This window comes from Scyliorhinus torazame, chromosome 10 (genome assembly GCF_047496885.1).
Source record: "Scyliorhinus torazame isolate Kashiwa2021f chromosome 10, sScyTor2.1, whole genome shotgun sequence".
NCBI classification, from domain to species: Eukaryota; Metazoa; Chordata; class Chondrichthyes; order Carcharhiniformes; family Scyliorhinidae; genus Scyliorhinus; species Scyliorhinus torazame.
Window position 1 is genome coordinate 23,249,381 of NC_092716.1, and position 12,591 is coordinate 23,261,971.

General features: G+C 55.5%; 1 long non-coding RNA gene across 1 annotated transcript in view; it reads right to left on the reverse strand.

The window, feature by feature from the left end:
* LOC140430404 (uncharacterized) overlaps positions 1–11,996 on the reverse strand; it is a 40,032-nt gene extending 28,036 nt beyond the window's left edge. Inside the window, exons 1-2 of the long non-coding RNA XR_011949414.1 lie at positions 11,823–11,996; positions 7,070–7,204 (exon numbers count right to left, since the gene is read on the reverse strand). This is a non-coding gene — a long non-coding RNA (uncharacterized lncRNA). The remainder of the gene's footprint in view (positions 1–7,069; positions 7,205–11,822) is intronic.
* Positions 11,997–12,591: the final 595 nt, after the last annotated feature.

Consider the following 12,591-nt stretch of genomic DNA (forward strand, 5'->3'; position numbering starts at 1 on the left):
GTGTTAAATTAAGCCTATGTAAGGTTCCCCAACTCCTGGCTATCTGAATCCTTAAGTATCGGAAATCTCTTGTTACCTTCCTCAGCGGTAAATCATCTATTCCCCTGCTCTGCTCCCCCGGATGCACCACAAACAACTCACTCTTCCCCATATTCAATTTGTACCCCGAGAATTCCCCAAACTCCCTGAGAGTCTGCATTATCTCAGGCATCCCCTCCACTGGGTCCGCAACATACAGCAATAAATCATCTGCATACAATGATACCCGGTGTTCTTCTCCTCCCCTGAGTACTCCCCTCCACTTCCTGGAGCCCCTCAGTGCTATGGCCAGGGGCTCAATCGCCAATGCAAACAGCAACGGAGACAGGGGACAACCCTGCCTCGTCCCTCTATAAAGACGGAAGTATCAGACCTCTGCCTATTCATGACCACACTCGCCACCGGGGCCCTATACAGCAGCTGTACCCATCCAATAAACCCTTCTCCAAAACCAAATCTCCTCAGCACTTCCCACAGATAGTCCCACTCCACTCTGTCGAATGCTTTCTCGGCGTCCATCGCCACCACTATCTCCGCCTCCCCCTGGTGGGGGCATCATCATCACCCCTAGCAGCCTCCGTATGTTCGTGTTCAGCTGTCTCCCCTTAACGAACCCAGTTTGATCCTCGTGGACCACCCCCGGGACACAGTCCTCTATCCTCATCGCCATCACCTTGGCCAGGAGCTTAGCATCTACGTTTAAAAGGGAAATGGGCCTGTAGGACCCACACTGCAGCGGGTCTTTTTCCTTCTTCAAAAGGAGCGATATCGTCGCCTCCGACATAGTCGGGGGCAACTTCCCCCTTTCCCTGGCCTCATTAAAGGTTCTCGTCAAAAGCGGGTCCAGTAGGTCCATATATTTCCTATAAAATTCCACCGGGAATCCGTCCGGTCGCGGGACCTTCCCCGCCTGCATGCTCCCAATCCCTTTTACCACCTCCTCCATCTCAATCTGTGCTCCCAGTCCCGCCCTCTCCTGCTCCTCCACCTTCGGGAATTCCAGCTGATCCAGGAAACACATCATTCCCTCCTTCCCTTCTGGGGGCTGAGCCTTATATAACTTCTCATAGAATGCCTTGAACATCCCGTTCACTCTCTCCGCTCCCCGTTCCATCTCTCCCTCCTCATCTCTCACCCCACCTATCTCCCTCGCTGCTCCCCTCTTCCTCAATTGGTGGGCCAGTAGCCGAATCGCCTTCTCTCCATACTCATACTGTACACCCTGTGCCCTCCTCCACTGTGCCTCTGCCTTACCCGTGGTTAGCAGGTCAAATTCCACATGTAACCTTTGTCTTTCCCTGTACAGTCCCTCCTCCGGTGCCTCTGCATATTGCCTGTCCACCCTCAGAAGTTCTTTCAACAATCGCTCCCTTTCTTTACCCTCTTGCTCCCCTTTATGTGTCCTTATGGATATCAGTTCCCCTCTGACCACCGCCTTCAACGCCTCCCAGACCACTCCCACCTGAACCTCTCCATTGTCATTAAGCTCCAAGTACCTTTCGATACACCCCCTCACCCTTAAACATACCCCCTCATCTGCCAATAAGCCCATATCCATTCTCCAGAGTGGGTGCTGTTCTGTTTCCTCTCCTACCTCCAGGTCTACCCAATGTGGAGCGTGGTCCAAAATGGCTATGGCCGTATACTCCGTCCCTGTCACCTTCGGAATCAGTGCCCTTCCCAAGACAAAAAAGTCTATCCGTGAGTATACTTTGCGAACATGGGAGAAAAATGAGAACTCCTTACTCCTAGGCCTAATAAATCTCCAGGGGTCTACTCCTCCCATCTGCTCCATGAAGTCCTTGAGCACCCTGGCCGCTGCCGGCCTCCTCCCGGTCCTGGACCTCGACCGGTCCAGCCCTGGATCAAGCACCGTATTGAAGTCTCCCCCCATTACCAACTTTCCCGCCTCCAGGTCCGGGATACGTCCCAGCATACGCCTCATAAAGTTTGCATCATCCCAGTTCGGGGCTTATACGTTCACCAGAACCACCGCCTCCCCTTGCAATCTGCCACTCACCATCACATATCTAGCCCAACTATCCGCCACTATGGTCTTTGTCTCAAACAGTACCCGTTTCCCCACTAAGATAGCCACCCCCCTATTCTTCGCATCTAAACCCGAATGAAACACCTGCCCCACCCATCCTTTACGTAGTCTGACCTGGTCTATCAGTTTCAGGTGCGTCTCCTGCAACATAACCACATCTGCCTTTAATTTCTTTAGGTGTGCGAGTACCCGTGCCCTTTTAATCGGCCCGTTCAGCCCTCTCACGTTCCACGTGATCAGCTGGGTTGGGGGGCTCTTTACCCCCCCCCCCCTTGTCGACTAGCCATCCCCTTTTTTAACCCAGCTCCTCACCCGGTTCCCACGTACTTGTATATCCCACCGACGGTGCCCCCCCCGCCTCGACCACCCCATCCCATAACAGCTCCCCCTTCTCCTTAGCAGCAGCAACCCAGTTAACCCCCCCTCCGCTAGATCCCCCTCTAGCGTAGTTGCACCCCCCATGTTGCTCCCAGAAGTCAGCGAACTCTGGCTGACCTCGGCTGCCCCCCTTGTCCTCGGCCCCCTCCTTCCTGCGTCCCCGTTCCCTCCACAATTACCATAGCGCGGGAACAAAGCCCGCGTTTCCCACTCGGCCCCGCCCCTAATGGCGCATTTCCCTTCTCCTTCCCCTTTCCGTCCCACCGGCGCCCACAGTTCCTCATACTCTCCCCCCTCCCCCCCACAACATGGGGAAGAGGGAAAAGTTACAGGGTCACAGAATTAACAAATTGAAAAATCATCCCCCCCCCCTTCTCCTTCCTCGCCCCACATAATCACCCCACCACTTTGTCCCAGAAGCTCTTTCTCTCGCCAGACTATTCCAGCTTCTCGTCCACAATGAATGTCCACGCCTCTTCTGCCGTCTCAAAGTAGTGGTGCTTCCCTTGGTGTGTGACCCACAGTCTCGCCGGTTGCAACATTCCAAATTGAACCTTCTTTTTGTGAAGCACCGCCTTAGCCCGTTTGAAACTTGCCCTCCTTCTCGCCACCTCCGCACTCCAATCCTGGTATACGCGGATCACCGCGTTCTCCCACCTACAGCTCCGAGTTTTCTTCACCCATCTGAGGACCGTCTCTCTGTCATTGTAGGGGAGAAACCTCACCACTATAGCTCGAGGTATTTCTCCAGCCTTTGGTCTTCGCGCCAGAACTCGATAGGCTCCCTCCACCTCCAAAGGGCCCGTCGGGGCCTCCGATCCCAATAGCGAGTGAAGCATTGTGCTCACATATGTCCCAACGTCAGCCCCTTCTACGCCTTCGGGAAGACCCAGGACTCTTAAATTCTTCCTCCTCGAATTATTCTCCAGTGCTTCCAACCTGTCCACACACCTTTTGTGCTGTGCCTTGTGCGTCTCTGCCTTCACCACCAGGCCCTGTATTTCATCTTCGTTTTCAGCAGTCTTTGCCTTCACGACCCGAAGCTCCAGCTCCTGGGTCCTCTGCTCCTCCTTTAGACCTTCAATCGCCTGTAATATCGGGGCCAACAGCTCCTTCTTCAACTCCTTCTTCAGCTCTTCTACACAGCGCCGCAGGAACTCTTGTTGCTCCGGGCCCCATAACAAACGGCCACCTTCCGACGCCATCTTGCTTTGAGCGTCCCTTCCTTGCCGCTGCTCCAGAGGATCCTCCGTAATCCGGCCGCTATCCTCTCCCTTTTCCATGCGTGTCCGGGGGGATTCCCTTCTGGTTTACCGCACAGTGTTTTTGGCTGTTTAAATTGCCGTTGGGGCTCCTATTAAGAGCCCAAAAGTCCGTTCCAGCGGGAGGTGCCGAAACGTGCGACTCAGCTGGTCATTGCCGCACCCGGAAGCCGAAACTCACATTTCCTGTCAGTCTAGGGAGCGATGAGCTGAACAACTGAATTTGAGCTGAAGTAGTAGCTTCATGCATTTAACAGCACATTCCTTTGCATCCTGGCAATGCATATCACATAATAAGAACAGAAAAGTGCAGGAAAAACTCAGCAGGTTTGACAGTGTCTGTGGAGAGCGAGACAAAGTTCACGTTTTGTGAAGAGTCATGCAGACTCAAAACGTTAACTATGTTTCTCTCTCCTCAGACGCTGCCTGACCTGATGAATTTCCCCAACATTTTCTACTTTTATTTCATATTTCAAAGGTCCGCTGTATTTAGCTTTTGATGTATTTCACATGATCTTAGGGGGAAAAATAACATTTTTGGGGCCCCCATCTCGGAATGCCACAAACTACAATTAAAATCTCATGAAGAGGAATGTGGAGGGACAGACGCCAAAGATGGACAAAGCGTGGGTTTGTAACAATTATATTTTTATCTACCCTTGGTGGAATTACCCTGTAATATAAACATCAATACGAATTAGGGCAATACACTTGGCTTCATAATCTGAGATTAGTGAGGGGGAAACCAATTATATTCCTGTTCCTGTATCTATCTAGTGATTCCTGCGAGAAAGTGCACTTGCTGTGATCAGTGGGCAAGAACAAGATGGTGCTCTGTTGTGATGCCCACCGCAGTGGAACAGCTTGCTGACACTCGTCATCCACTGTCAGAAAAGCAGAATGGTCACTGAGCACCATTTGAAATGTATATCAGCAAGAGACAGCATTCTCAGCGAGAAATTTTTTTTAAAAAGCATATTTCTAACATGGCTCTAAACAAGTGGCTGCCAGTTAGGTGCGCAATTATTGTTTGCTTTGATGGGGTGCCATGGCAACAAGCTGGGACTATCATAAAGTCAGTTCACTTCAAACATTTACAAGAAATGTTCATCTCAGCAGCTTTAGCTCCATTTGAATCTAGGGTAAAGAGACTGAAGGACAATGTGCTAACCCAGCATGTTTTCATTGTTAATTATGATTTATACCCAAGTGCACTTCAGTTGAACAATCAAAAATAACAAATATAAATCAATTTATAAAATAACCTTCAGTGCTGTTCATATTAATACTTTGGATTCTTCCCCCTCCCTCCCCTGGTTCCCCACCATTAATTACATATCCTTCTTGCAATATGCCCAGTACACTGAAATTCCTTTCCAAAATAATAATAATCTTTATTATTGTCACAAGTAGGCTTACATTAACACTGCAATGAAGTTACTGTGAAAATCCCCTTGTCGCCGCACTACGGCGCCTGTTCGGGTACACAGAGGGAGAATTCAGAATGTCCAATTCACCTATCAGCACATCTTTCGGGACTTGTGGGAGGAAACCGGAGCACCCGGAGGAAACCCACGCAGACACGGGGAGAACGTGCAGACTCCGCCCAGATACTGACTCAAGCCGGGACTCGAACCCGGGTCCCTGGCGCTGTGAAGCAACAGTGCTAACCACTGTGCTGCTGTGCCACCCAACAATGTCTCTTTACCCCTGAATTTCAAATGTCTTCTCAAGACTTAACTCCTGAATAATTCTTCCATCACCTCCCCCAACTTCTCTCCTATTCCCCGTTTAGTATCCAGTCCACCACCTGTGAAGTACCTCAAGGTGACAAGTGAAAGGCACTATAGAAATGCAAGTTATGATTATGTTTTCCTTGCCAGCTTCCCATCTTGCACCCTCTATAAACATATATCCTAATTCAGGCCAAGTCCAGTTCACCCTCAGCCCTATTCGCACTAATCTACCTTGAGACCTCAGTCAGCAATGCCTCAATTTTAAAACTCTCGCTGTGCTCGGAAATCCCTCCAAGGATTTAACACATTCATAAAATCCCTACAGTGCAGACGGAGGCCATTTGGCCCATCGAGTCTGCACCGACCCTCTGAAAATGTACGTCACCTAGGCCACTACCCCGCCCTATTCCCTCCACCCCACCGAACCTGGACATACCTGGACACTAAGGTGTAAATTATCATGTCCAATCCACCTGACCTGCACATCTTAGGACACTAAGGGGTAATTTAGCGCAGCCAATCCACCTGACCTGCACATCTTAGGACACTAAGGGGTAATTTAGCGCGGCCAATCCACCTGACCTGCACATCTTAGGACACTAAGGGGTAATTTAGTGCGGCCAACCCACCTGACCTGCACGTCTTTGGACTGTGGGAGGAAACCTGGGCACCCGGAGGAAACCTACGCAGACACGGGGAGAACGTGAAAACTCCACACAGACCGTTACCCATGACAGGAATTGAACCCAGATGCCTGCCGCTGTGAGGCAGCAGTGCCAACCACCGTGCCACCTCAAGCCTGAGTTAGACAGATTTTGGGTCGACAAGGGGAGTGAAGGCTTACGGAAGAGAAGCAGAACAAAAAAGTCAAAGCCACGATCAGACCAGCTACGAGCTTATTGAATGGTGGAGCAGGCTCGATGGGACAGATGGCGGACACTCATTCCTCCATCTTATGCCCTTCACTACCTCTGTAACCTCCTCCAGCACTACAATCCTTCGAGATTTCTACCTTTAGTAGGCAGCTGTGCCGTCAGCATCTTAGGCCCTAAGTTCTGGAATTTGCTCATTGAACCTCTTTGCCCCCTTTAAGCCACAACTTTAAACTTTCCTCCTCGCAACTAAACATTTGGCCACCTGTTCTATTGTCTCATTATGTGGTTCAGCCAGTTTTGTTCAACACACCTTTGGGTTGGTTAATGGGGCTTTGACAAGGAGATTCATTGCTGTTAACATTTTCGACTTTGCTTAAGGGAGGCAGAATTAGTTTTGCCAACGGCATCCTTGGGAAGACAGGATTGGTTCGAAGACAGAAAGAGGAACAACTCCTGTTACCTAGCAATCCGAAGCAAAGCAAACTTTAAAGGGACTCTGAAGCAGTCACAGGAACTGGAAACGTTAACTCTATTTTCTCTCCCCACGGACGCTGCCTGACCTGGTAACTTTTACCAGCATTTGAAGGGATCAGACAATTTGCCACACAGCCCTTCCCCCAAACGCAGACCATCCGAGCCGGCGCCACAATGTACTGTTGTTGCTCTCCTTTCACATTACATTTCAAATGCCAGGGGCGCTCACACCGTAACTCGTGCTCAACTCCTCACCTTAGCAAGTGTTGGAAGACGCCAGGTAAAACCTCCAGGCACCGTACAATCAAACGAGTGTACGTGGCTTGTCAAGCAGTACAAACCCCACTGGGAGTTACATGCAGCCTCTGCGATTTCCTGTAGTCCCCGTGCCTTGTTTCAGAGGAGGAGAGACAAGTTTGAGAAAGCTTTGCTGCAGTTTCTCCCCCTCGTGGTGCCAACCCCACCTCTCCCCTCCCCACCTCTCCCCACCTCCTTTCCTCAGCCCAACCGGTTTCTGAGGAATCCTTAACAGTGGTCAACTGAAGGCAGCCAAGAGAAAAGACATTGCTCGCACAAAAAAATTAAATGCACGCATTTATGTGAGTGTGCCAGCAGTTGAGAGCTCGAAGTGTGCCTTCCAACAAACTTGAGAGCTCTCTCTCCAGCGGCAGTGACAAAGGTTGTGGGGGTTAATTATTTCCCAGGCTCCAATGTAGCGCCTGGCTATTATGTAAGACATGATGGGGGGGGGGGGGGGGTGGTATTGTGGAAGGTATTACTGGGGGGGGGGGTGGTATTGTGGAAGGTATTACTGGGGGGGGGGGGGGTGGTATTGCGGAAGGTATTACTGGGGGGGGGGGGGTATTGAGGAAGGTATTACTGGGGGGGGGGGGGTTGCAGAAGGTATTACTGGGGGGGGGGGAGTGAGGAAGGTATTACGGGGGGGGGGATTGAGGAAGGTATTACGGGGGTGGGGGGATTGAGGAAGGTGGTGCTGAGCAGAACACTCTCCTGTATTAATTTAAGTGATACATCCAGAGGCATGGTAAAAGTCAGTGTTCCACATTTAGAACATGACTGGTGGTCACAGGTGGATTGAGAGGAGGGGGAGGGATGGAGAGGGAGGGAGAGCTGGGGAGAGATGGAGGGAGGGATGAAGTGAGAGATGGAGGGAGAGATGAAGATGGAAGGAGAGATGGGGAGAGATGAAGGGAGAGACGGGGAGAGATAAAGGGAGAGACGGGGAGAGATGAAGGGAGGGATGGGGAGAGAAGGAGGGAGGGATAGCGAGGGTGGGAGGAATGGAGAGGGAGGAATGGAGAGGGAGGGATGGAGAGGGAGGGAGGGATGGAGAGAGAGGGAGGGATGGAGAGGGAGGGAGGGATAGGGAGGGAGGGATGGAGAGTGATGGGGAGGGAGGGATGGAGAGGGAGGGAGGGAGAGGGAGAGGGATGGAGAGGGAGGGAGGGAGAGGGAGAGGGATGGAGAGGGAGGGAGGGAGAGGGAGGAGGAGAGGGAGGGAGGGAGAGGGAGGAAGGGAGGGAGGGAGAGAGAGGGAGGGACGGACGGAGAGGGAGGGATGGTGAGAGAGGGAGGGATGGAGAGGGAGGGATGGAGAAGGAGGGAGGGAGGGACAGGGAGGGAGGGACGGACGGAGAGGGAGGGATGGAGAGAGAGGGAGGGATGGAGAGGGAGGGAGGGATGGAGAGGGAGGGAGGGAAGGAGAGGGAGGGAGGGAGAGGAGACGGAGGGAGGGAGAGGAGACGGAGGGAGGGAGAGGAGAGGGAGGGAGAGGAGAGGGAGGGAGGGGAGAGGGAGGGAGGGGAGGGGAGAGGGAGGAGGGGAGGGGAGAGGGAGGGAGGGAGGGGAGAGGGAGGGAGGGGAGAGGGAGGGAGGGAGGGGAGAGGGAGGGAGGGAGGGGAGAGGGAGGGAGGGAGGGGAGAGGGAGGGAGGGAGGGGAGAGGGAGGGAGGGAGGGGAGAGGGAGGGAGGGAGGGAGGGAGGGGAGAGAGGGGAGAGGGAGGGAAGGAGAGGGAGGGAGGGAGGGAAGGAGAGGGAGGGAGGGAGGGAAGAGAGGGAGGGAGGGAGGGAAGGAGAGGGAGGGAGGGAGGGAAGGAGAGGGAGGGAAGGAGGGAAGGAGAGGGAGGGAGGGAGGGAAGGAGAGAGAGGGAGGGAGGGAGGGAAGGAGAGGGAGGGAGGGAGGGAAGGAGAGGGAGGGAGGGAGGGAAGGAGAGGGAGGGAGGGAGGGAAGGAGAGGGAGGGAGGGTGGGAAGGAGAGGGAGGGAGGGTGGGAAGGAGAGGGAGGGAGGGAGGGAAGGAGAGGGAGGTAGGGAAGGAGAGGGAGGGAGGGAGGGAAGGAGAGGGAGGGAGGGAAGGAGAGGGAGGGAGGGAAGGAGAGGGAGGGAGGGAGGGAAGGAGAGGGAGGGAGGGAGGGAAGGAGAGGGAGGGAGGGAGGGAAGGAGAGGGAGGGAGGGAGGGAAGGAGAGGGAGGGAGGGAAGGAGAGGGAGGGAGGGAGGGAAGGAGAGGGAAGGAGAGGGAGGGAGGGAAGGGGAGGGAGGGATGGGAGGAGGGAGGGATGGAAAGGGAGGGAGGGATGGAAAGGGAGGGAGGGATGGAAAGGGAGGGAGGGATGGAAAGGGAGGGAGGGAGGGATGGAAAGGGAGGGAGGGAGGGATGGAAAGGGAGGGAGGGGTGGAAAGATGGAAAGGGAGGGAGGGAGGGAGGGATGGAAAGGGAGGGAGGGAGGGATGGAAAGGGAGGGAGGGAGGGATGGAAAGGGAGGGAGGGAGGGATGGAAAGGGAGGGAGGGAGGATGGAAAGGGAGGGAGGGAGGGATGGAAAGGGAGGGAGGGAGGGATGGAAAGGGAGGGAGGGAGGGATGGAAAGGCAGGGAGGGATGGATAGGGAGGGAGGGTGGAGGGATGGATAGGGAGGGAGGGTGGAGGGGGAGGAGGGGAGGAGGGGGGAGGGGAGGAGGGTGGAGGGGGAAAGGTAGGGAGGAGGAGGGGGAGGGGAGGAGAGGAGGCGGAGGAGCAGGGGGAGGAAAGGGGGGGAAAGGAGGAGAGGGGTGGGGAGGAAGGGGAGGAGACGGGTGGGGAGGAAGGGGGAGGAGGAAAGGGGAGGGGGGAAGAGAGGGGGGAAGAAAGGGGAGGAGAGGGTGGGGTGGGGAGAAGGGGGTGCGGGAGAAGGGGGTGGGGGAGAGGGGGGTGGGGGAGAGAGGGGTTGGAGGAGAGGGGGGAGGAGAGAATGGGTGGAGGAGAGGGGGGTGGAGGAGAGGGGGGGTGGAGGAGAGGGGGGGTGGAGGAGAGGGGGGGTGGAGGAGAGGGGGGTGGAGGAGAGGGGGGTGGAGGAGAGGGGGGTGGAGGAGAGGGTGGGAGGAGAGGAGGAGGGGAGGGAGGCTGGAGAGGGGAGGAGTGGGGAGGAGAGGGGGGAGGAGAGTGGGGTGGAGAGGGTGGAGGGAGGAGAGGGGGTGGAGAGGGGGAGGCGAGGGGGTGGAGAGGGGGAGGAGAGGGGGTGGAGAGGGGGAGGAGAGGGGGTGGAGAGGGTGGAGGGAGGAGAGGGGGAGGAGAGGGTGGGGGAGGAGAGGGGGGGGAGGAGAGGGTGGGGGGAGGAGAGGGGGGAGGAGAGGGGGGAAGAGAGGGGGGTGGAGGAGAGGAGGGTGGAAGAGGGGGGTTGGAGGAGAGGGGGTGAGGAGAGGAGGAGGAGAGGGGGTGGAGGAGAGGGGGTGGAGGCGAAGAGCGGGGAGGAGAAGGGGTGGAGGAGAGGGGTGGAGGAGGGGGGGGGTGGAGGAGGGGGGTTAAGGAGGGAGGTCGAGGGGGGTGGAGGAGAGGAGAGGGGGAAGGGGAGCGGGGGGAGTCAGGGGGAGAGGGGTGGAAGGAGTCGGGGGGAGAAGGGGGTGGGGGGAGATGGGGGTGGGGGGAGATGGGGGTGGGAGGAGAGGGATGGTGGATGGAGGAGAGGGAGGGTGGATGGAGGAGAGGGAGGGTGGATGGGGAGAGGGAGGGGGATGGGGGAGAGAGGGGGGGATGGGGAGAGATGGGGTGAGAGGGAGGGAGAGATGGGGGATAGGGAGGGAGAGATGGGGATAGGGAGGGAGGGAGAGATGGGGGATAGGAAGGGAGGGAGAGATGGGGGATAGGGAGGGAGGGAGAGATGGGGAATAGGCAGGGAGGGAGAGATGGGGGATAGGGAGGGAGGGAGAGATGAGGGATAGGGAGGATGGGAGAGATGGGGGTTAGGGAGGGAGTGAGTGATGGGGATAGGGAGGGAGGGAGTGATGGGGCTAGGGAGGGAGGGAGTGATGGGGGATTGGGAGGGAGTGAGAGATGGGGATAGGGAGGGAGGGATGGGGATAGGGAGGGTGGGAGAGATGGGGATAGGGAGAGATGGGGATAGGGAGGGAGGGAGAGATGGGGATAGGGAGGGAGGGAGAGATGGGGGATAGGGATGGAGAGATGGGGATAGGGAGGGAGAGATGGGCGATAGGGAGGGAGAGATGGGGAATAGGGAGGGAGAGATGGGGGCTAGGAAGGGAGCGATGGGGATAGGGAGGGAGAGATGGGGGATAGGGAGGGAGGGAGAGATGGGGGATAGGGAGGGAGAGGTGGGGGATAGGGAGGGAGAGATGGGGATAGGGAGGGAGAGATGGGCGATAGGGAGGGAGAGATGGGGGATAGGGAGGGAGAGATGGGGGCTAGGGAGGGAGAAATGGGGGATAGGGAGGGAGAGATGGGGATAGGGATGGAGGGAGAGATGGGGGATAGGGAGGGAGAGATGGGGAGGGGGGAAGAGATGGAGGATAGGGAGGGAGAGATGGGGGATAGGGAGGGAGGGAGAGTTGGGGGATAGGGAGGGAGGAAGAGATGGGGGATAGGGAGGGAGGCACTGCCGATTACACCCTGCTGTTACTGACACGCTGGGCAGAGAAGGGCCAGATGAGGACGGGTCAGTTTCTGTTGTTGCTGTTTGTCTCGGGGGGATTACAGGAGAAATTGTCAGTATACTTTACCGTGGTGTCTGCCGTACCCTCCACACGCTCTCACAACCTTGTTTCATGTTGTCTTCCTGGGAGTCACGTCTTCCGTCTCTGATATTCAAACAGACGTTTCGCTCCGTTTTGTTTCCGATGCGCCGAGTAGCTTCCCTCCACTTCTCCCTCTCCACCCTCCGCCTCTCCCTCTCCACTTCTCCCTCTCCCCCCCCTCCTGGTGCCAGAACCGCCAGCCACCCCCTCTTTAAAAAATAAGCCGCTGTTTGATGAAAAAGAAAGAGATCTGCCGGTGAGTGTGTGTAAAAGTGAAGGCGTGCGGAGAGTGAGTCGCTGTGTTACTCTGAAGCTCCGGCTAAGTGTTTACTGTGATTGGCAGGGAGGCGTGTCAATTACCATTCGGGCTTTTTCAAAGAAAAGTTTATTTTGGGGGTGCGGACCTGGATTTCTCCAAGTCCATCTCCTGAGAAGTGATGACATTGACATTGCTGGAGAAGTCATTTTGTTACAAAGCAGGGTGCTTTTAATTTTGAAATAACAGCTATTGGAAGTTAGAAATGATTGCAATTTTATTAAACTAGAGCTGCGTGACACTCGCCCTGTGCTCTCTGTCTCCCGAGTGCAGTGTAACGTTGTGCAGTGGGCAGTATGAATTCCGGGGGCAGTGGAGGGTATTTGCATTTTTACAGCTCAATAAAACACTTCCCCCACCGCTAGACAGGGGAAAGACTGCAGTACAGCAAGGTCCACACTCACATGCTCGTTCGAGGGATGGGTATTGCCCAGGACA